At 47.4% G+C, this 23095-nt stretch overlaps 1 protein-coding gene across 5 annotated transcripts in view; it reads right to left on the bottom strand.

The window, feature by feature from the left end:
- Window positions 1-23095, bottom strand: part of LOC146863413 (transcription factor COE3-like) — a 464528-nt gene that overhangs the window by 51913 nt on the left and 389520 nt on the right. The gene's annotated exons all lie outside the window — the stretch shown is intronic.

Genomic DNA, 23095 nt, shown 5'->3' on the forward strand with positions numbered 1-23095 from the left:
TGGACACACACATGGGAAGACGAGGATTTAGAGAACAATAAATGACTCTCGGGGACAAAGCGCATCACAATGCACGCATGCCGGTTAAGAAAAGAAAAACAGAAAGTCAATCTTCTCAACAGAGGCGTGGAACAGGGGCACAGTAAGGTAGCTGGGCAGGTTGAGCGCGTGCTGTAGGTGTGCATTTAATGATAGAGGTTAGTTTCCAGAGAGATAATAAAACGTGCACTGGTAAGATATCCGCAGCTCTGCTTTGGAGGCTGACGTTATGATATTTTTTGCATTAAAGCTAGGTTTCTGCTTCCCCTCTCCACCCAAGGGGCAGGCGCGCTCTGCTGTGCACACATCCGAGGATGGCTTCCTCGGCGGCCGTGCAGAGGTGAGAGGGCCTCATTTTTCAGGTGTCCAATTACCGCCCTACAAGTGATCGCCGTCAGGCTCGCTCCGGAGGGGCCAGAGCCCCGGCCGCCCCCAGACAGCTCGCCTAACCATGATGAATGGCCGCGGCCTGCCCCCGCCTCCCCCCGCGGCGAGGAAGCGCCGCCCTCGACCAATGGGAGCGCCGCGACGGGTCCACGCGCTGGTCGGGCCAGCCAATCCCCGCGGGCGGCGGATGGAGACACGTCCCTGTCGGCTCTAATAAAGGCTGCGCGTGGAGCGCCGCCGGGAGAAGCGGGTTCGCGTCTGTGCGGGGTCTCCTGGGGCCTCGGGGCGCAGATCATATTCATGGCAATCCTGGGGCTCTGGCCGCGCCTCCCCCCTCCTCAAGATGGTGTTTCACCCAGCCCTGTGTTTATTGCCCTTTCTGTCTCTTTTTATAAGTCTCCTTTCTTCACTTTATTTGTGTTTTTACCGCCTAGCTCACTTTGTCGCTCATTGTTTTTTTTTTAGCGTTTTCCACATTAGAACTTTTATTTTATTTGTGACCAGATGCAATCTAGTCACTCAGTGTACATCATGAATTAAACTGCCTCGAGCAACAACATAGCAGGTTCTAAGGTTAGACTACAGCAGCCAGCGGTGTTAATCGCAGGATAAAATGCTGAGTAGGCTCTGCCTGGGCTGGAGCCTTTGACCTGCAAACTACAAATAGATCCCCACCGCACGCGTGTTTATCCCATGAAACTACCTCCCTGGCTTTATGTGATCTTTCTTCTATGATCTACTCTCAATGCCAAACTGTTAACAGCCTTTATTTACCTTATTCCGCATTCCCCACCTTTACCTATTTCATCCTCCCTCTAACTTTAATCTTATTCTTTATCTCCAGTCTTTCCTTCTCTTCCTTTTCCTCTCAATTAATTTCCATGTTCTCTCTCGCTTGGAGTCTTTTCTCTCTTTGAATATATCCCCCTTCTCTTTCGTTCTTTTAATCCCTATCTCCAGTTCAAGTCAAGTCAATACGAAGTTTATTGTGTAGATTACTTAAAACCATGACAATAGAAAACCTTTAAAAAGAAGAGACATGATTATACAAATGCAGAGGAGAATTTATGGTTCCTTACAAGACCATATAGTGTAAATGGCTTGTTGTGCCCGAAAAAAGAAAACTCTTGGTGTACAGGCTTTCTCTCGACCTTCTTCCCTTTCCCTCATCTGTTATGGAAATAACGAATAAAAATAAGTTAAAAATCCACCATAAAATGGATAAAAAGTTACAACTAAAAAGGGAACTTAATTACAGCGTGGTCAAACGCTACTGTGCATCAATGTCCGTGATCCAAGAGCTAAGAGTTAATGAAATGAAATGTAATGAAAAGAATTTTTATAGAGCGCAAACAGCTGCCCTGAGGCGTCCAGGCGCTAGTGACTAGAAGTTAACGGTTCATGATCATCTCAGTGCTTTATTGAGAGTTTTTAAGGAAGTCCTGCACTGCGTTAAAAAATGTGCCTATTCTTGCCAATTCGAGGGACCATGGTGCTAAAATCCAGTTCATTGCATGGTTGCATGTTCTTATACCATGAATTAAGAAGAGTGGCTTTAATAAGGTTCGGCGGCAGTCGAGCAACGTCGAACAGCTGCACAGTAGATGTAAAAGAGTTTCCGATTTGTAGCCGCAGTGTACACTTGACTACTTTAGAGAGCAGCGGCCAGTTAGGATTAAAATCTTTGATTTGTAATGCCAGCATCCTTACTGCCAAGATTTTAGTCAGGCAAGCTTTCCGTATTGTGCAGTTAAGGTAAGGTTGTGCCCTGTGTCCAACTTGGCTGTCGTTGTATGACGCTGCCAGGGCCCTTAATGGCGACGTAGAATTCATTTTTTTGCAGGTCTGTGGTCTTGGAAAGTAGTTTAGTCTGTTTTTTCATTATGCTTTTTATTGCAGTGGACGTAAGTGAAGAGGCGTTTAGAGTGGTCAGGTCGATTTGTAGAGTTTCTACTGCCGTCCTTAAGTAAGTGGACCATGGGTTGATTTTATATTTGAAAACGTCTTTTCAGGGTACCCGGCATTGCCGTAATGCATCTGTGGTAGTACTTTATAAAAGACCCCATACTAGACCATACAATGCCCTCAAAGTCTCAACAAGGGTCCCCTGGTGTAATAGGGCAATTTAAACACTCTCTTATATATTTTTAGATGTAATTTTTCGATGGTTTTGGTGAGTTGACCTGGAAAGGCCTCGCTGCCGTAGATAATTTCGGATGGTTATACTGCCCTGAGCACCTTTCTAATTGGCGCTGAGGAAGGGCTTTCGAGGGCTGTATATAGTTGACAAAGTCTTGTAGTTATTAATGCTGCCTTGTTCTTTAAGTGACGCTGGTGTCACCTCTACCTCCAGTTCTTTTTTACATTCCATTTTGACTTATCTTTTCTTCTGAACTGGCTCTTTTCTGCTCTACTTTTTTAATGTTCTCGTTCGCCTCTCTTTTGCTTTACTTTACGTTTCCCTGGAGCAGTCCTATTATTGCTCTCTGTTCTCTTTCCATTTACTTAATTCAGCCTTACAATTTATCCCTCTCCATCTTTTCCCGCTGATCACATCTTTTTTCATGTTCTCGTCTTCCCCAGGTTCTGTTGTTCATAATGTTCAGCATCTACCAGTCCACTTTCCATTCTTCTCTTCACTGTTGTAATTCCCACCTGTCCATGAACCCTCTCTCGCTATTTGTACCTCAGTCTTGGCTGTCTCTCTATTGTATATGCCATCTCCTCTGGAAGCTCTGTCCCTCCCTCCCCCATGTATATCTCCTCCGTTGTCTTTGTTATTTCCTTCTCTGTCTCTCATGTGTTAATCTGGGCTTGTGAGTTTTTTTAATCACACTGTTTAGCTCAGATAATATCCATCATCAGGTTAATGCACCTGCTGCAGAAATGTGTACAGTCCAACTGACCAGTGTCTTGGGAGTCACAGTAACTATTATTCGAAACATGCAAAACACTGGTAGCAAGAAGTGCGCAAAAAAACAAACCATTGTTTTTCTCTGGTGTATCAGTTGGTATTTATATAGTACTAACTTAGTAGAGAGCCACTAAGTGCTGCACATTAACTGGGGGTGGGAGGGGCTGAGTGATGATGCAAGGTGGTGCACATCCGATGGCGATCCACACATTTTAAGTATACCATTGAATTACATTACACATATTTACAGCTTTTAGCCACATGGAGATTGAGTGGCGTGCCACGAATCACACAATTTGCAGTAAGGCATGGAAGCCAGGATTAGAATCTTGGTCCATAGTTTATCGACGTAGGCCACATCTCACTGTCACTCACAATGTCTTTGTCTTAGGGCCCCAGAGCGGAAACTTCATTTTCTTTGCTTGCACTAAGGGCTGTGGCACCGTTTCTACCCCACTGATCTTTCATTTATATATTTTTCACTTCTGGAACTTCTCACTTGCTGCTTATCCTTGTTTGCATCTCAACTCAACTCATCTCATTCATTCTTCTTCCTCTTCTCATGCTGACTTTTCTTTTCCGGTTTCTTGTCTATCATGCCCTTTTCACTTACTATGTGTGTAAAAATCTCATCCTCTGGGTCAGTTTATTTCTCTATTTCTTGCTGAAACCATTCTTCCTAACTTCCTTTAAGCTTCTCACACTTCTTTTGCGTATCTCTCTTTCAACTCAGTTTTTCTTGCCTTCTGTTTATCCTTTTTGATTCTCTCCTTCTGCCACCTTTTCTTTATCACCCTCTCTATTTCTTACCCATGCGTACAGGCGCTCTTTCTCTCCCTCTCTCACACACGCAACTACAGACAATCAGAACATAAACACTCTCAGACGTACCTGCTGTCTCGGAACACAAACATAACATAACAATACATAACATAACATGTATTTGTTAAGCACACAACCCTGAAGGGTGTCTTGCTGCTGAAATAATAGATTTGTATTAATGCACGCACTCACACACAGCCACACACACACAACCACACACGCTCTCTCTCTTGCTCTCTGTCTTTTTGCGATGTTTTCATTAGTCTTTTGAATATGTTCTCCATCTCTGTCTCTCTTTAGTCATGTCTCTCCCCTTTTTATGCTCCCAGATGAACCCACTGTAAGGATTGTCACTCTGACAACCCCTGAAGACTCTTCCCAACCCCCCTTTCCTGCCCTGGTTTTCAATCACAGTTGTGAATCAACACTTACAATGTTGCTCGAGAGGTTTTGTGTTTAGAGCAGAGAAGCCGATTTCATATGAAATACCAGTTGGTAATGTCAGCAGCTGAGTGAGCCCGGGCATCCTCGGGGGCACCTGTGGTAACATTCAATGGCAGAATACCTGGGCCCAGGTTTACTATACATGAGTAGGGGCACTCGTATGATGTCACCTGAGGCGGTAAGCGTCCGCAGAACCGATTAATGTGCACAAGTAAAAGCGATCTCGTGCAAATAGCGGATAGAAATTCAGCAGCAAAACAGCTTTGCAATGTGGCACGTAAAAACCTCTGTAATATCGAGGCAGAGGTGAGGCACCTGGGTGTGTTCAGTGCAAACCCCATCATGTTTTCAAACAGAGACAATTGTATTCAAATAGCATGGCTTCTCTTAGAATGAAAACTTAACATCAAATACAACCAGACTCAAAAATCACAAGTTGAATATTGTGAGATATTTTTTACACATAATCTGTAAACTTTTAAATTGCACTTTTTCCGCATCTTACACTTAGACGGTTGTCCTTGAGTTGAAATTTGTACTAGAGTGTGTACTTTGAGTACAAGACTCACGCTTTGTACTGAAGCTGTACTTTGAGTACAAGTCTCACGCTTTGTACTGGAGCTGTAATTTGAGTACAAGTCTCACGCTTTGTACTGGAGCTGTACTTTGAGTACAAGACTCACGCTTTGTACTGAAGCTGTACTTTGAGTACAAGTCTCACGCTTTGTTCTGGAGCTGTACTGTGAGTACAAGTCTCACGCTTTGTACTGGGGCTGTAATTTGAGTACAAGACTCACGCTTTGTGCTGGAGCTGTACTTTGAGTACAAGTCTCACGCTTTGTACTGAAGCTGTACTTTGAGTACAAGACTCACGCTTTGTGCTGGAGCTGTACTTTGAGTACAAGACTCACGCTTTGTACTGAAGCTGTACTTTGAGTACAAGTCTCACGCTTTGTACTGGAGCTGTAATTTGAGTACAAGTCTCACGCTTTGTTCTGGAGCTGTACTTTGAGTACAAGTCTCACGCTTTGTACTGGAGCTGTAATTTGAGTACAAGACTCACGCTTTGTGTTGGAGCTGTACTTTGAGTACAAGTCTCACGCTTTGTACTGGAGCGGGTACTTTGAGTACAAGACTCACGCTTTGTACTGAAGCTGTACTTTGAGTACAAGTCTCACGCTTTGTACTGGAGCTGTAATTTCAGTACAAGACTCACGCTTTGTACTGAAGCTGTACTTTGAGTACAAGTCTCACGCTTTGTACTGGAGCGGGTACTTTGAGTACAAGACTCACGCTTTGTACTGAAGCTGTACTTTGAGTACAAGTCTCACGCTTTGTACTGGAGCTGTAATTTGAGTACAAGACTCACGCTTTTTGCTGGAGCTGTACTTTGAGTACAAGACTCACGCTTTGTACTGAAGCTGTACTTTGAGTACAAGTCTCACGCTTTGTACTGGAGCTGTAATTTGAGTACAAGACTCACGCTTTGTGCTGGAGCTGTACTTTGAGTACAAGACTCACGCTTTGTACTGAAGCTGTACTTTGAGTACAAGTCTCACACTTTGTACTGGAGCTGTACTTTGAGTACAAGTCTCACACTTTGTACTGGAGCTGTAATTTGAGTACAAGACTCACGCTTTGTACTGAAGCTGTACTTTCAATCAATCAATCAATCAATCAATCAATCATGGAACTTATATCGCGCACTACTCACCCATAAGGGTCTCAAGGCGCTTGGGGAGGGGGGTCTGCTACTGCTCGAACAGCCAGGTCTTGAGCTGTTTCCTGAAGGCCAGGTGGTCCTGGGTCATCCGCAGGTGGACGGGTAGGGAGTTCCAAGTCTTAGCTGCCAGGTAGGAGAATGACCTTCCTCCGGCGGTGGCTCTCTGGATGCGAGGGACGACGGCGAGGGCGAGGTTAGCGGAACGTAGCTGGCGGGTGGGCGTGTAGAAGGTGAGGCGGCTGTTGAGGTACCCTGGGCCTAGGTCGTGGAGGGATTTGTGTGCGTGGGTGAGGAGTCTGAACGTGATCCTCTTGTTGACAGGGAGCCAGTGCAGGTCTCTCAGGTGGCACGAGATGTGGCTGCGTCGGGGGACGTCCAGGATGAGTCGGGCGGAGGCGTTCTGGATACGCTGAAGTCTTTTCTGAAGCTTGGCTGTAGTACCGGCGTAGAGGGTGTTTCCGTAGTCTAGTTTGCTGGTGACGAGAGCCTGGGTGACCGTCTTCCTGGTCTCGGTCGGGATCCATCGGAAGATCTTTCGGAGCATGCGGAGGTTGTGGAAGCAAGCTGAGGAGACGGCGTTGACTTGTCTGGTCATCGATAGGGAGGAGTCCAGTATGACGCCCAAGTTGCGTGCGTGGTCCGTCGGTTCAGGTGCGGTGCCTAGTGCCGGAGGCCACCAGAAGTCGTCCCATGCGGAGGGTGATGGTCCCAGGATGAGGACTTCTGTCTTGTCTGTGTTCAGTTTCAGGCGGCTGATGTTCATCCATTCAGCGACGTCTGTCATCCCTTCGTGCAGGCTGGCTTTGGCGGTGTCGGGGTCTCTGGAGAGGGAGAGAATCAGCTGGGTGTCATCGGCGTAGGAAATGATGTTGAGGTTGTGTTGGCGTGCGATGGCAGCGAGGGGTTTCATGTAGATGTTGAAGAGAGTGGGGCTGAGCGACGATCCTTGCGGGACGCCGCAGATGACTTCGGTGGCCTCGGAGCGGAACGGAGGGAGGCGTACTCTCTGTGTTCTGCCGGAGAGGTATGAGATGATCCATTCCAGAGCCTTCCCTTGGATGCCGGTGTCGTTGAGGCGTTGGACTAGTGTGCGGTGGCAGACAGTGTCAAATGCTGCGGAGAGGTCTAGGAGGATGAGTGCCGCTGTTTCGCCGTTGTCGAGCAGGGTTCGGATGTCGTCGGTGGCTGCGATGAGGGCGGTCTCGGTGTTGTGGTTGGCTCTGAATCCGGACTGCGATGGGTCGAGGGATCCGTTCGCCTCGAGGAAGGCTGCCAGTTGCTTGTTGACGACCTTCTCGATGACTTTGGCAGGGAAAGGAAGGAGCGAGATGGGGCGGAAGTTCTTGAGGTCGGTCGGGTCCGCTGTTGGTTTCTTCAGCAGAGCGCTGAGTTCGGCGTGCTTCCAGCTCTCCGGGAAGGTTGCTGTGTTGAAGGAGGTGTTGATGATGTCTCGGAGGTGGGGTGCGATGGTAGAGGCTGCCTTGTTGAAGACATGATGGGGGCACGGGTCGGTCGGAGATCCGGAGTGGATGGTGTTCATCATGCGTGACGTGTCTTCGGGGGTCACCTCGGTCCATGTCTGGAGGGTGGCGGCGGGGTGCGAAGGTTCGACCGATGGGTGCGGGGGTGAAATGTCGAAGCTGTTGTGGATGTCGGCGATCTTGCGGTGGAAGTACGAGGCGAGGGAGTCGCAGAGGTCCTGTGAGGGAGTGATGTCGTTGTTGCCGGTGCTGGGGTTGGAGAACTCCTTGACGATGTTGAAGAGCTCCTTGCTGTCATGGGCGTTCTTGTCCAGTCGTTCCCTCAGAGATTTCTTCTTGGTGGTGCGGATGAGCTGGTGATGTCTGCGAGTGGCGAGTTTGAGTGCTGTTCTGTTGTCGGCGGTCTTGTTGAGGAGCCAGGCCTTCTCGAGGGTGCGGCAGGCCTTCTTGGAGTCCTTAAGTTCGTCGGTAAACCAGGGGGCCTTCTTGCTTCTGGGCCTGGTGAGGGGGTTCTTCAGTGGGGCGAGGTCATCGGCACAGGAGGTCAGCCACTGCATGAGTACAAGTCTCACGCTTTGTACTGGAGCTGTAATTTGAGTACAAGTCTCACGCTTTGTACTGGAGCTGTAATTTGAGTACAAGACTCACGCTTTGTGCTGGAGCTGTACTTTGAGTACAAGTCTCACGCTTTGTACAGAAGCTGTACTTTGAGTACAAGTCTCACGCTTTGTACTGGAGCTGTAATTTGAGTACAAGTCTCACGCTTTGTACTGGAGCTGTAATTTGAGTACAAGTCTCACGCTTTGTACTGGAGCGGGTACTTTGAGTACAAGACTCACGCTTTGTACAGAAGCTGTACTTTGAGTACAAGTCTCACGCTTTGTACTGGAGCTGTAATTTGAGTACAAGTCTCACGCTTTGTACTGGAGCTGTAATTTGAGTACAAGACTCACGCTTTGTGCTGGAGCTGTACTTTGAGTACAAGACTCACGCTTTGTACTGAAGCTGTACTTTGAGTACAAGTCACACGCTTTGTACTGGAGCGGGTACTTTGAGTACAAGACTCACGCTTTGTACTGAAGCTGTACTTTGAGTACAAGTCTCACGCTTTGTACTGGAGCTGTAATTTGAGTACAAGCCTCACGCTTTGTGCTGGAGCTGTACTTTGAGTACAAGACTCACGCTTTGTACTGAAGCTGTACTTTGAGTACAAGTCTCACGCTTTGTACTGGAGCTGTACTTTGAGTACAAGTCTCACGCTTTGTACTGAAGCTGTACTTTGAGTACAAGTCTCACGCTTTGTACTGGAGCTGTAATTTGAGTACAAGTCTCACGCTTTGTACTGGAGCGGGTACTTTGAGTACAAGACTCACGCTTTGTGCTGGAGCTGTACTTTGAGTTCAAGACTCACGCTTTGTACTGAAGCTGTACTTTGAGTACAAGTCTCACACTTTGTACTGGAGCTGTAATTTGAGTACAAGCCTCACGCTTTGTACTGGAGCGTGTACTTTGAGTACAAGTCTCACGCTTTGTACTAGAAAGTGTACCTCACGTACAAAACACACAAAAGGCAGTGGTGACGCACCTTTGCAATGCAGCACAACAGTTAGTGTTTCAAGAATATACCCTTTCTTGAACAAGTGCAGCTGATCACTAGTACACACCTCTGTTACTAAGTCTGGTGCTGCGCAAATTGTCACCCTTGGTGCAAGGAAGAACTGGACCTTTCCACGCAGCGGCAGCGCTGTTCACATTTTAGTAAACCTGGGTTCTATATTTTGACTTTTACTCATTTGGGACATCGGCGGCAAATATCCGGCCTAGAAATAAAAATGTGAATTCAAGTGTGCGTGGCACGAGGGCTTGCAAAAACACTGCATTATCACTACCTTCACGAGAAGTGACGCTGCCAAGCATACACCTCAAGTAGTGGGGGCTGGGCAGGGACCTGAAACGACTTAAGGCCTTCTCATGGCTGATCTTATTTTTGGTGATGGGCACTCTCTGTTTTTGTTAGATATTCTTAATTTGTATAATAGGAAAGGTGGATTTTATACACTTACTATCAGTGGTAATTTTCTACCAGATGCAGGGAAGTTTATTGTTTTTTTATTTGCTGTCAGCAAATATTTCTCCCCTATTGCAAGGGCAATGTTCTTCTTCCAAATGTATGTTTTATTCACCAACATTGGTAAAATGACCATCCTTCCAGAGCTCAGACCCAAAGAGAATTTTGGATGAAAAGTAAGTGTAAAGGGATTGACTGACCAATCAGAATTATTAATGGGACATCCTAATGACCAATCGGGATTATTAATGTGACATCCCAATGACCAATCAGGATTATTAATGGGACATCCCAATGACCAATCAGAATTATTAATGGGACATCCTAATGACCAATCAGAGTTCCAGGTGGAAGGGTGCATATTCAGCTCTAAACACAAATAAATAAATATGTGAAACAAGTCAACGAAAAGGATGGGAAACTGACCACTCAAAACTCCAGCTGGCCAATCGAAGCTAGGGTTGGTCATTCATCATTTTACTTCTCAGACAAATGGTTTCTACATTGCAAATGGAGGGCCCTCTTGTTATTATTAGGTAAGACCCCTTTTATAATCTATAACTGTGTAATTTATTCTGTGTAATACCCACTGCGTTCTTTTTATCGTCCACTCTGGCACTCGTCTACATTTGCAGAGCTGGGCTGGAGTGTCAATAAACGGAGAGTTCCAGAGAGGCATCCCCTGTGCGCGGCCAGTGGAGCTGGGACGGAGTCAGTCATATGCCAGTACCATGGACAGGTAACATTTGAAGGCACCAGCTCGCAGTACTTTTTGCATCTGCTGGGGAGGCGGGCCAGTAGTACCTTCTACAGAGAGATGTGTGTGTACCCAGCCAGTCACAGGTTTGAACATCAGTAACAAAGCACAGTGGGTTTATGCATCGGCGGCACTGCTCTGTACGTGATCTTTTGTGCGTGTTTGTTTTTGGAGCAGGTGCCCCAGTCTGCACAGATTCATCATGTGTTACTTCAGTAATGAATAACTTCATAAAACACTGCTTAACACGTACAGATTCCAGTCTAGAATTAAACAAAAACTAAAAACGTAGTGCATCCTCACGAGGCTTGTAGAGTATAACAAATAGCATATTAATAGTGCGTGCGTCTGCATATACTGCACGTACGCGCACACAGAGCGTTCATACGTCATATTGCAACAGCACGTTTTGGTCCTCAAAAATGTTTGCTAATATCAGTGTGTCAAATGTATAGTAAACGTTTACCTGTACTTTCATCAGACAGGGGATTGGAAATGATTTTGTCTTATAATAACACATAGGTGGGACTACCAGCACATCTTTTGACAGGCCTATGACGTCACTTATCAAGAGATAGGTTCGAATAGGCTCGTGGAACAGCTCAGTGGGTTGAGTACCTGACACAGGGCTGGATCCGTCTGAATTCCATCTTTCGAGGTTGGTGAACAATTGGCCATTTTTAAGGTCCAGATTGTGGTCTTTTAAGGTCCATTTTGTGGCCTTCATTCTACAAAAGGGCCATGTCGTTTAAAACCGGGGAAGGCTGCAGGACCCCGGGCCTCAGCTGCAGACCCCCCATCCTCAGCCCCCGTTTATCAATCACCCCCATCACAAGCAGCAGCAGCATGAAAAGGCGCTCCGAGGCGGGGCCTTTGTTGTCGGCGCTGCCCTGTCACGCCGTGATGAATGGTTTCAATTTGGCAGCTGTTTTAAGCTGTCACTCCTGATCAGCCGGCCCTGCTTCCCCAGACAACCTGCTCCTGCCTGGGATCATTACCGGTCGCTCCCCGGCGAGGACAGAAGCGGAGGGGGCGCCCCGAGCAAAATCACACCCTCTGAAAGTCCCAGTCAATCAGGGCGCTCTCCCGCCGCTAAACAATGTCACTCAATTTAATGGCAAGAAAGAGCCCGCGATCACACGGCGTGGCGGCGGCGCGCTGTGAACCCACGCGCCGGATTATGTACAAAGCGCCGACTGCCACGGTTGTTACGCGTTAGAATTCCTCGCATTGGGTGTGGGCAGGATGGGGAAGAGATACGTCACACAGGCCCGCCTACTCAGTCTAGACCCCGATGCCTGTTTCACGCCTGGTACACAACTTGTACAGTAAAATATATATTTCATTTCTGTGTTTTACGTCATTTGGCCTAGTGTTTATCACATACATCACTTGTCCTGGGGTCTCTGAACTGTCTCCACTCACTATATCTAGGGCGGGCCACTGGAATTATGCGGCAGGGGTAGGTCAAATTATGCGGTAGACCCGAGTAAATTATGCATCAAGAAAAGGGAAATTATGCTGCACATTTTGTCATAGTGTTACTTCATTATTTTGTCCCTTTAAGCTTTTTAACACTGTCTGGGCCTACTTTGTACCTCATTAGTACTAGTTTAACACCCAAATATAGCAATAAACTACAGTAAAGTGGCCAGTCAACATTTGCAAAGGGCCTTCCATTGTGTGGCAACACGTGTTGCTGCCTTTTACCAACTTTTGATCCATTTGAGCTTGAAAAAAGTTTTTAGGTGTTGCTAAAACTTTCAGAATTTTCGGCAGACGATGAATTATGGGGCAAAGGCGGCAAATCTAGCCGCACAATCGCATAATTCCAGCAGCCCTTATTTTATTAAACTCAGATGTGAACAGCAGAACCGAGCTGGCTATTTTAGGCTGAAAGGAGGTCTTTTTAGCAATGTGTAAAGAGGTAATACAACCACTCTTTCCAGCTGTTTCTTTCTCTCCCTGGGCAACACAACATTCCTCATGCCGTCCTCATGGTTGCTCGCGGGCGCGGCCATCTTGTTTTCACTCTTCTCGCGGTGCATGATCGCGAGAAGAAAGACGTGATCGCGCGACCAATGACATTACTGCGGGCGCGAACTGTCGCAAGACTGCGGAAATGGCTACCAACAATCCAACATCTCGTGGAGAACGTGACCGGATCGGGAAAACTTGTCGGCGAACGCGGGGATTCAGGTAAGGCGATCGCGCGCGCGCGAGAATGTATTATTTTACAGCGCGAGCAAGAAACAAATTATCGCTAAGCTGCGGAATGCGGAAATTTTGACATTTTCGTGCACTCCGCGGAACGCGAAAATGTCAAATTATCGCAATTTCCACAAGCGGAACGGAAATTTAGCCCAGGCCTAGGCGTAACTAGCCTAATTCCGTTTAGCATAATCACGTGGAATTCCTCAAGATTCTGCGAGTCGAGTATCTCTGCATTCAGCCGTATTTTCTTAGTGCAAACATGTCGCCTTATGCCCGAAATGGAGACAGCAAAAGCATTTTGCACGAAGAAACAGCACTAAATGCAGCAGAACATGAATAGTGAGCGCTCACCAAGGGGCATATTATCAAGCACAGCGTTAAAATTATCGCCGCCTTAGCGGCAGAAAACTGCAGCTAAAGCGGCGATAATGGGCTTGATAATATGCCCTTGAGAATTATAATAGAAGCCCATGTTCACACCAGAACTTGGGGGGGGAATCCAAGTTACTCTTGACTACGTGAGAAGGAGTAATCACAATATTATCTGTAGTTCTGGGTAAAAAGTAATGCAGAATTACCTAAACTACGCTGATTCCTCTGGTGTATTTGGAATTCCGCCCTGGTCTAGCTACCGTTTGATAATTTCACGTTCTGTGTTGTGTTTTTTGTTGTTGCAGTTTTATATCGCATGAGCGTGGCCCACGGACACTTTACGTGAGCCGCAGTTACACTACATAAGGTCATATTCATATTGTTTTAGGCATGGGGGGGATTAAGCGATTTGCCCAGAATCACAGGATGTTGAACCAACGCCAGGACTCAAATCTGTTTCCTAAATTGCAAAGTCGGCAGCTCTGGCGGCAGCCAATATACGGTCCTTCATTTCCCATCCTGTAATGCAGCCCAGGTGTTCTGTGGCTTAAAAGGGCCATCCATGGAATGACATCACGCACATCTCAAAACCCAAGCTGACGTCATCAAACAAAACAACATTCTAAAAACCTATCTGTGGTGATCGCTAGTGATGCAGGACTGCATACGGAGAACTGTTTTTTTTCTACACTAGAACGCCCCTAAAGGTACACTGCTTTCTCTTTCGCCTCCACTCCTGCTCACAGTAGCGTTGTACTGTAACTCAAGCGGTCAAGAGGTGCTACAAACGCTACGACCACCCTAGTAGAATATCAAACCCATTCCTTGGCCGACTGCCACCAGCCCACAAAGCAGTTCTCCTGCAGACGCTGACACCAATGCATACATCCAAGTGCACTTGGTCAAGAACCAGGCTCTATGGCATCAAGTCCTTTCCATTAGGATGGCATCGTAAGCATCACCCACTGCTCACCCACTTCCTACCCAAATGCACTCATTTCATGTCAGGAAAACATTTGTGCCGCTACCAAAAAAAAGAAAAAACACAATTGTCATCTCATTCTGTGTCAGTCTGCTGCTTGACATGCCAAGCGACGCACCTCTTAGCATGCGTCAACTGAATGCTTAATAATATTCAAGTCAAGAAAGAGATGGGGTGCGTACCCCAAAGTTTGAAAATAATCCTAACTTTCTTCGTAATCCAAAGTTGATTGTGAACAGCCGACACGTGTTTCGTGCTTGACTCTTTTTCAAGGCTTGATAGCTTTGAATGACAATATTGTCAGAATTATCCTCCTCCTGGTGGGTTGTTCACAAGTAGTTTCAAGACAGAGCCCCCCTTTTACACTCTTTACTTGAAAGCTGAACTGAGCGCCCTTAGCAATGCTTCACTCCTGTCTTCATATCCGCTGGCAGCACTAACATCAACGAGTGGCAATCAGCAGATCTTTGACTCTGCCCCAAAAGTTTTTATTTCACCCTTCGAGGCACTTTCATACAGCTGCAAAGTGATGCGAGCATTTGATGAAAGCCCCAACCACTGTTTCATTTCCTCCTCTTCAGGGTATAGTATTTTCACCCTGGCTTGGGCCACTTAAATACAATGATTCACTTAGTCGCCAGGAAAACTAATTACATAATTAATAAAAATGGCAAGTGTAGTGCTTAATTACACAGCCAGCAAATGACTATCAGTAATAATGCTAATCAGAAGAAGGCATGTGTCGCGTACACGATAGCCGATACCTGACGTTATACAACAAAAGTGAGCGGCTCCTAACCATGTTCACTTCTGGGTCAGATCATTGACAAACTTGGCATTGAATAAATAGATTAATGTGAATGCATTAATAAATGTACATTTACAGTGTAAAGAGGGTGTTTACGCAACATGGAATCTGAACACAGGTCGCCTGGATGAAATATGTTCACAGAACAAAAAGCCAGAAAGGGAAATTGAAATACTCGCACCATTCGTTAACCCGAGTGCATCTGAAGTGTTGAGCCTAATTGTTCCAAAGAACACATTTGGAGGATTGGGGCTCTTTCTTTCTCCTGTGCCCCATTTTCAATATCCAGGGTTGACCAAATGTACGACCCGCAATCCAGCAGGGCCTCCCAAAATGAAACAAGATTTGGAGAAGGACAAATTGGTATATTGGTGGGGAAGCGGGCACTCTGCTAAATTAAATGAAAGAGAAAAATGCGACAGTAAATTTACTAAAGAGGCAGTATATCTTCTACGAGGACTTTCAGAGGTTTCCTATACCACGTGCATCACCCACATGGACCTCAGCGGGTACAAACTGGTCACCTATGGCAGTGCCTCCGTCGCTGAGATCTTCTGCGAGCTTGTAAGGTCATCCAATACAAACTTCAGTAAAGACATTGTCCACCATGGAAACTCCGCAAAGTGACATGGCGTTGCAAGCTTTGGGTACTGGCGTTGTGTAATCAATCTTAACCGTGAACGGTGATAAGTGCGGATGAATACACATGCGTAGCGCTCCTCTGGACACAACATTTGCGGTTGGGGACCACGCAGAGAGAGAGCCAAGCCAATGACTGATGAACACAAACAAAGTGGTACATCACCACTCCCCTTGTGCATAAAAAAACACGATGCATAGTTAGGCACTCAAAGGAGAAAAAACAAGAAAAAAATACCTCACCTTTGAAACCCAGGCCACTGGCTAAGAAGAGAGCTTTGACCTGAGTGCCCAGGTTTGGCAGGCCACACAAATGAAACCCTGCAGCAGTTATGTGGGCATGAAAAATAACAACATGAAAGGGTAACAATCATGGCATCCGCAGCTCTACGGCAAACCAAAGCAAGATAATCTGAGCTCCGAAGGCAGTCAAGAGACTAGAGCCCCCACCACCACCAGCCTTGAGCTGTGTCCGCATTGTAATAATGGAGCTAATATACATATATTATATAGATATGCAGGCAGAAGTACCATCCCTAAGGCAATATTCAGAGGCAGCTGGTGTCATCCCGCAGATGTCACAGCTCCACTTACACCATATGCAACATCTGCTGTTGATTGGCTGCCACCGACCCCCTCTGCATGACGTCACATCCTCCAAGCCTTGGACACAGACAACTGATCTCCACCGAGTGGAGTTTGTTTGCTGAGTGCATCGGTCCCTGGCATGGATGCAGCTCTTTGCCTCCTTGTGACGTCACACAAAGCAATGGCAGTGCCTGGCTGCACCAGGCCCTGAGGACAGAGAACATGCACAGCGCTGAGAGGCTGCAAGGATGCTCCACCCAGCACCTGGACCAGTGTCCTCCTGACGTCATCACTGGCGGACTAAAAGCAGCCATTGCACAGATCCAAAGGCGACACCCGCACGCGGAGCGAAATGATTCTGCCTGAGCAGCACTACAGGGAAAACGGTTAGTGCTCTGCTCCTGCACAAGGTCGTTGTGCATAACAAATGTATGCCAAAGAAAAACTTGCAGAGGAAAAGTATGCTTACATTGTACTACCGTTCCTCGTTTTATTTGTTGAGTAAACACGGTTGTGTAATACAGTGAAAATTATCTTGAAATTCAAAGAAAAACTTTGCACATGGGAAGGCAATGGTTGCTCGTGAAACTTCACAAGGCTCACAAAGAGCAAAATTCACAAACTTCCTAAAACGAGACTTTGAACTACTCCTGTGGTACAATCACAGTGAGAGGGAACATAGACATGGAAGAAATACTCTGAACCATTATTTGGGACAATGACCTGCTTTAAAAGTAAACCCATACAGACCTCACAACTGTGAGATAACTCCCACTGGGTGAGAGGATCCAGGGACTTAAATGAGCGGGGTCTGGGCGGGGTCAGGGCCCTGAGACCATTAATGAGGCATGATGGAGAGGGGGCAATGCATTGAACTTCTCCCCAGAAAGGTTCCAAGGCACCCTCTAATTTCCTGTCTAGTCTGCGAAGATCCGATGGACATCAGCTGTGTCCAGGCTCCAAACACGAGCTGGAACCTCACACTGAGGGGGGTTTTCATCACCATGCGACATCAGCTCCTCACCCGGACGCTGTGTGAGCAGAGTCGATATTGTGTGGCACTCGGTGGCAACATGTGTGAGATGGTATTAGGGGGGGCTTCGGCATCTTCAGGCCACCATTGTTTGGGCGAAAACAAATTTTGTGGACCGAAAGGCAAGATTTCGATTTTCCCCGAATTGCATTTGAGATGGTTGCACTTCATCCACTCGAAAGTGGCAGTGAGGCAGTTTTTGAGGTTCTCTTCAGCTCCAGGCCGCTCTCTGTCCAGCACCAGGATGAGCTGCGTATCATCGGCGTATGATATTGTGCTGATCTGATAGGATGAAATGATGTGCTTGACACTGCCATTTTGTTCACCACCCTTCGTACACTGGTTCATTGGGGGGGTGGGGGATGCTTTGTTACTGAGCCCTACATAGGGTACTGTAGTATGTGATGCTCCTCTGTCCTCTGCGTCCCACACTACCGCTCGGTTGTCCAGTGCGAGCCATGTAGCCACTGGTTGGACAAGTCTTGTTTGTCGAATGCACCCCATTTGGCAGACATTTGATCCTGCATCCTTGTCCAGGGTACCGCTGGTTGGGTGACGCTTTTTTCCCAACTCTCTTTTGGTAATACCCCTATGTTCAATGCACGCGATAGCTGGCATGCGGGACGACGCCCACGTATCCAGTGCAGCTCATAGGCCAATGCTGTGCTCTTCGCATTTCCTACCGACCACTAACAAGGCAAGCGGCTCAAGGTGAGTATGGAAGCATCACTACAAGCCCCACAAGCACGGTAATGCCACACATTACTAGTCAGGGCGCTCTTTATGGATTTTATTTATTCGAGGTATTGGAGCGCGAGTCTAGCACCGGAATAGTTTAACATATGGAAACAGGATACTGGCTACTGTGTGAGGACAGTGACATACAGGTATTACTACAATGAGAACTCACAGTGGCCTTATAATCGGGGGAGGGGGTCTTACATGGAAGAGGCCTACGTGCAACCTCAATTTACTGCAGGAGATGCCACTCTGCCCAGATGTTCATAAAAATGCTGGCAAATCCAACTGCTATTTCCACTCCAGGACAGACACAAACGAGGAACAGGGATGCTTGCCTGTCTGCTAGCGAGGAGGCTGGTCGGTGTGAAGTCACGGATAGCGGTGTGGCGTGGCGTGTCTTTAGGAAGCTGTTGTTCTGAAATGAGCCCATTACCATGTATTTTGTATGAGGGTACACATGTATTTTTCATGCAGCGCAGATGAAAGCTTGTTTGAAAACCAATAATGTTCCACTGAAGTGCAGAGAAAAAAAACAAATGTTTTTCCACATATTGTTTCCTCTTCATCAGAAAGCGGCTTCACCCAGGACAGCACTTGTTCTCACCACCACGCCACATCCGTGCAGGCTGTGTCCTCAGTGATGTGTTGTGTGAGCCACACAGCATCTGGAATGACGTACATCTGCATGATATAGTGGTGTGTTGGGTCAGTGTGGTGTGGTTGTGGCACGGTCAACACACATGGCACCATGTAGGTAAGACACGTACATGGTGCCATATTTAAAAATAGCCTCATGCTGGTCCCTTGCACGAATTATCAAAACATGTGTCGTGTAGGTTCATCAAAAGACGTCCACTGCCGGCCTCTTGTCCGGCCAATGCTTATTTTGTAAAATAAATAAGTGCCGGGGCTCTTGTCAGGGCGCCAATGCAGCTTCCACCACCAAGTGTCTCTTCCAGCACTACCAATGACACTACAATCAAAATAACTAACCATCACACCCTTACAAGTGTGTGAATTTAGACCGTATCCAAAAAAAGGGGAGGGGGGGACCAGGAGCTGGTTAATGGTCCGGTGCCTGTGCTCCGAGAAGTCAATAGGGTAATTACTAGAAGGCACTGTTCCAGGGTCGGTATGGTAGAAAGTCAACCAAGACCGTACCTCGAAAAGAGGAAAGTAAAGAGGAAGGGATGGATCTATCTGTTCGTGGTCTAGGATGGGGTACTCAGGATGGGGGGGAGACAACAAAAGTGTCTCTTGTTGCCCTCACACACCCCGAAGGATGTCATGCTTCATCATTGGGCAGTGCTCCTCGTCGGGCCGGCGGTGCAATGCCCTACGGGTCCCCCGAAGGGTCTCTTTAGCGGAGATCTTTTAAGAGAGCTGCCGATTGGTGCATGCGGGTATGTGGAGGGGGAGTGCCAAGGTCAGTGGTGACGGTAGTGTGTGCAGGAATAAAAATACCTAAGGGTTACCTGGGAAGCTAATTTAATAAGAAGGTACCCTTGGTACACTAAAAAACGTGGAAAGATGTTACTAATCAAAACGTAATGTGTCAGTAGTAACTGAAGATACAGGTCAAATGGTCGACATGTTTCGCGCCTTTTAGTGGTCAAAATGATCCATGGCGCTTCATCAGGACCAGTAGAGGTGAAGAGTGTGGGGAGAGGTGCCCAGACTATGTGTAGTGGGGGGGGGTAAAATATCACCCTCTCACTCGGCAATAAAGGGGGGGGGAGTACAGTGTCTCCTAAACAGGTAGTGTGTGAAAAAAGGAGTCTGTTGTGCCCCCTTTGCGTTGTACCTAGACCAAAAAGGAAGATAAAACAAAGAGAAATGCAGAAGTTAAAATACATATGCGGACGTGCCTTGTCGATCCGCAAAAGTACACAGTGATTCGAGAAATCACATATTTACAATGAGACAGTCATAGTATCATGCACCTGGAGGCCCAGGCTACTCTCAAAGTTCTGGAGAAGCGGGCAGGCGTGGGTGTGGTCCCATGCCAGTCAACAGATGGTTGGTCCCGGGTCCCGGAGGCGGTCACAGAACCCAGCTGGAGACTCGCTAGGTAAACTGCTGTACCCCGCGGGGCCCGGACACCTCCACTTGGCTGTGCAGCGGGCTCACCTGGCGTGTCGTCTACCAGGCCTAGTCAAAAAAACACGTGTGTTGTGTGTGTAACTAGATTCGTAGGTTCAACACGAATGAAGTGCGCTAAGAGTAGTCTTACCTATAATAAGAGTTAGAATTACTCCTTGAGTTAAAAAGCGGCGTAGGAGGCCCACACCATCTAGGGCTGTAAGTCGGAAATGATGCGTATCAGCAGGGAATACCCAGAGGGTAAAGGAAACAAAGTGGAGCGTTAGATTTACTTACATCGTTGCCAAATGTAGAGCAGGATAAATGCTTACGTTGTAATCTGGGTAGCTGGATCGCCTCGAGTCATACTCACGGGTTGCTCAGGTGACGGCACTGGAAACCTGCCCGGTCCAGACGCCTGCTCGGAGGTGATTGATTTTGCCTAGCCCATGATATTTAAAGACTGAGCCCCGTGATTGAAGGAGGTACCTATTTCCGGTTTCGACGGCACGATGAGTCATGGGAGGCCGGAGCTGCGCATGCGCGGTGAAACAGAGTGTTCCAGTGTTCTCTTGTGCATGCGTGATTAGGTGTTTTGGTGCATGCGTATTGTCTGTGAGGTGTGTTACTACGCGCATGCGGGCCGTGAAGTGCTTACAATGTGTTAATACCGGAATAGCAAACTAGACCACACAAGTAGGTGTGTCACTGTCAGCCTATGGCCGGTCTACCCTGCATGTTGCCAAGTTTGAGGGTGTGGCGGAGTATGGGCGGGGCCAAGTGATAACTCGCTAACGTGTGCGGAAGGTGTAAATGTCCCATCCTTTACCGGATAGTGTTTAGAATATAGCAGTATCTCCTCATAGTTGGTACGGCCCAAAAAGGCCCGGGAGATACACCTAAGAGCTATTGAGACGAGCGTTGGTCTAATCATTCAGTTGTTTGGCTCCTAGCCGGAGGGACGATGTACGATAGATTACACATTATACATGCATACAAAAATGACAGTATCAAAGCTCGGTCCATGGGACTCAAGGAGTAATTCTAACTCTTATTATAGGTAAGACTACTCTTAGCGCACTTCATTCGTGTTGAACCTACGAATCTAGTTACACACACAACACACGTGTTTTTTTGACTAGGCCTGGTAGACGACACGCCAGTTGAGCCCGCTGCACAGCCAAGTGGAGGTGTCCGGGCCCCGCGGGGTACAGCAGTTTACCTAGCGAGTCTCCAGCTGGGTTCTGTGACCGCCTCCGGGACCCGGGACCAACCATCTGTGGACTGGCATGGGACCACACCCACGCCTGCCCGCTTCTCCAGAACTTTGAGAGTAGCCTGGGCCTCCAGGTGCATGATACTATGACTGTCTCATTGTAAATATGTGATTTCTCGAATCACTGTGTACTTTTGCGGATCGACAAGGCACGTCCGCATATGTATTTTAACTTCTGCATTTCTCTTTGTTTTATCTTCCTTTTTGGTCTAGGTACAACGCAAAGGGGGCACAACAGACTCCTTTTTTCACACACTACCTGTTTAGGAGACACTGTACTCCCCCCCCCTTTATTGCCGAGTGAGAGGGTGATATTTTACCCCCCCCACTACACATAGTCTGGGCACCTCTCCCCACACTCTTCACCTCTACTGGTCCTGATGAAGCGCCATGGATCATTTTGACCACTAAAAGGCGCGAAACATGTCGACCATTTGACCTGTATCTTCAGTTACTACTGACACATTACGTTTTGATTAGTAACATCTTTCCACGTTTTTTAGTGTACCAAGGGTACCTTCTTATTAAATTAGCTTCCCAGGTAACCCTTAGGTATTTTTATTCCTGCACACACTACCGTCACCACTGACCTTGGCACTCCCCCTCCACATACCCGCATGCACCAATCGGCAGCTCTCTTAAAAGATCTCCGCTAAAGAGACCCTTCGGGGGACCCGTAGGGCATTGCACCGCCGGCCCGACGAGGAGCACTGCCCAATGATGAAGCATGACATCCTTCGGGGTGTGTGAGGGCAACAAGAGACACTTTTGTTGTCTCCCCCCCATCCTGAGTACCCCATCCTAGACCACGAACAGATAGATCCATCCCTTCCTCTTTACTTTCCTCTTTTCGAGGTACGGTCTTGGTTGACTTTCTACCATACCGACCCTGGAACATGTGAATTTAGACCACCATGGCTTGGGCGCAGGTACTAGTAATATTTTTATATAGATTGAATTAATAAACAACTGTTGCTGTCCTAATCTCTAAATTAGATAGCCAGCGCCACCTTGTGCCAGGCTATCGTAAGTGCTGGTGTTGATTATTACGTGCTGGTGTCGAGCGCTGGAAACCACGGGTCAAATTAAGCACTGCTTGCGCAAGCACCAAGATGCCAATCACCAACGAAGGCTGTATCATCCGGATCTAAGCCCAGTCTTTGCACAATTAAACCCCTTCTTAGGGTGAGAGAATGTGGCGCAGTGGTCAGAGCTGCCGACCCAGGAGCTGGGTATCCAGGTTCGTATCTCATCGTCGGCTCAACATCCTTAGTCTGCCTGCGCCAATGGACAGCACCTGGATACCCTCACGGGTGATAAGCTGTGCTAATTAAATCTACAAACTACAATGACACTTTACGCTCGAACAATTCATTTACAATATGAGACTCGTCTACAGCCCACCCCTCGCTCAATGCACTCTCATTCTGTGTCCTGCTCTCTCTTATTCCCCCAAGCTGTCACCAGGCAGCCCTCAGTCCTCGCTAGTTTAGGACATCGGTTATGGCACAGAGTGTACAGTCCGAAGGCCATGAAGAGTGGAGTCAGATGCAGGCACGGACACCCTACGCGGCGTCCCCACAGGGCTCAGTAGACCCTGCTCCAGAAATGGAAACATCATAGCACATATTGTCTTGTCATTTGGGGCAGCCACCTTAAATGTGTCTCTGCATTCACAATGGGTGTCAGAAGCCCTTTTTTTTTTTTTTTTACTTTTGTGCTCAG

The sequence above is a fragment of the Triturus cristatus genome, chromosome 2_2 (genome assembly GCF_964204655.1).
Source record: "Triturus cristatus chromosome 2_2, aTriCri1.1, whole genome shotgun sequence".
Classification (NCBI taxonomy): Eukaryota; Metazoa; Chordata; class Amphibia; order Caudata; family Salamandridae; genus Triturus; species Triturus cristatus.